General features: G+C 51.5%; 1 pseudogene; it reads left to right on the forward strand.

The window, feature by feature from the left end:
- The first annotated feature begins 291 nt into the window (after positions 1-291).
- LOC147958988 (uncharacterized) lies at positions 292-710 on the forward strand (annotated as a pseudogene).
- The last annotated feature ends 1,421 nt before the right edge of the window (positions 711-2,131 follow it).

The following is a 2,131-nucleotide window of genomic DNA, read 5'->3' on the forward strand; positions in this document are numbered from 1 at the left end:
ATACCATAGGCTAGCTTCTAGGGTTTAGCCTCTCCGATCTCGTGGTAGATCAACTCTTGTAATACCCATATCATCAAGAATAAATGAAGCAGGATGTAGGGTTTTACGTCCACCAACAGGGCCCGAACCTGGGTAAAACATCGTGTCCCCTGCCTCCTGTTACCATCTGTCTTAGACGCAAAGTTCGGGACCCCCTACCCGAGATCCGCCGATTTTGACACCGACACCCCTCCACCGCTTCCTCGGTTGCTTCCGCTGCCACCCGCGCCACCGCTCCAGCGCCCCGCCACCATGCCGCCGCGCCGCCAAGGAGTGTCGGGCTACCGCGGCGTCCGCCAGCGCCCCAACGGCAGGTTCTACTCGGAGATACGGTCCGGCCAACTCCGGCTCGGCCTCGGCACCTTCGAGGTGGCGCACGAGGCCGCCCGCGCGTACGACGCGGCGGCGTGGCGCCTAGGCAAGCCGCGCCAGCAGATGAACTTCCACGATGTCCACACGCTGCAGCAGGCGCTGGACGTCGCCCCGCTGCCTCGTCTTCGCACGGCACACAACCGTGCGGAGCATGCTGAGCTGCAGAACCGCCTCCTCGTCGCCCATGAGGATGAGCGGGTCATGGCGGAGTGGCGCCAACAACACCCGGAGGACGTCTCCTACGAGCAAGCCTACTGGGCAAGGCGCCGCGAGGAGGAGACGCAAAGGCGCCGCGCTGAGCGGTTGGACAGGCGTCGGCGGAAGGCCCTGGCGCTATCCCAGTGCGATGTAGTTGAGAATGGTGGTGAGACGATCTTTACATCTGATGATGATTGTTGGGAAGACATGTGGCTCGATACCTCGGATCAGACCAGCGAGGATGGCGATGATGACGATGACGACGACGACTGGGAGTAGGCTGTAGCTGCAGTAGTAGTTTTTATCTATGTCCTTGCACTATCTAAATAATTTTTATCTATCTATGCTATGGAACTATGTAAAATATCTATGTATCATTTTTTCTATCTATGAATTTTATTAAAAAAAATGTACGCAATGTTTAGCGCGCGCTGCATTTTTGCGCGGCTGCTGGAGCCAGCGCTGCGCGCCGCGCCAAACCAGGCGATGGGCGCGCAGCAAACCAGTTTTTTGCGCGTGGCACATTCGGCGCCTGTTGGAGATGCTCTAATTTCATATAAGGAAAAGTAAGATGGCAAATAAGCCGCCATGACTACAGATATTTGAGAAAGCAGTTTCGGCTAAGTGTTGAGACAAACAAGTTTCCTAATTGTTGGATATTATTCCAGATCAAATGGCTATTCAAAATGGAAAAAATTCTAGACCTAAAATTTTTTGCACAGATGAGTTTGTGAGTCCTAATGAGACCTTTATAATGGGAAAAGGGATCTATCGGTGTCAAGAGTAGGTGCCAAACAGCTACCGTACAAACATATATCTCTTTTTGAATCAAGAAAAGGCTGCAGCGGAAGAACTACGAAGAACTGCAATGAACTACGAAGAACATGCGAAAAACCTAGAAAGTCCTAATGCAGATCTGAGGAGCAAGAAGGGAAACACTTACAGCCATAGATCCTCCGAGGAAAGTCATTGTCGTTTTCTGGACTGATTCCGGTCGATGCAGCAGCCAAGGTCGACGGAGGGGAGGTGCTCTCTGACGGTGATGGAGATCGAGCAGCAGCGGAGGTCGCAAGAGGAGGAAGACGAAGAAGGGAGGGGAATGAGAAAGATCGGGCGCGTGCCTATTTATAAGGGGATAAGCGAACAGGCGGGCGTGAAAATCGAGGAAGACCTGAATAATGGTTATCCAACTAAACGGACGCTTCGATTCTCGGAAGGCATTAAAGATGAAGATCCGTTGAGAGATGACGTCATAAAAGTTTTTTGTGTTTTCAAGAGATGACGTCATGGCGGGTTACAAAAACTTCTGCGAGGATAAGAAGATGGATTTTTGTTTAAGTGTTGAAGATTGACAAAGAACAAAGTTCAAAATCAATCTAGGGCCTAATGTTGGGGATATAGCTATCAGCTATGACCCGCCCAGGAGGGGCCGGGTCAGCCCCAATGGCGGGTCACAAAGGAAGCCCAATAAACATTCAAGGCGATAGTTTATTAAAGCTTATAGAAGGCCTAAGGCCTAGAG

Source organism: Triticum urartu, chromosome 7A (assembly GCF_056163025.1).
Source record: "Triticum urartu cultivar PI428250 chromosome 7A, HENAU_Tu73, whole genome shotgun sequence".
Classification (NCBI taxonomy): Eukaryota; Viridiplantae; Streptophyta; class Magnoliopsida; order Poales; family Poaceae; genus Triticum; species Triticum urartu.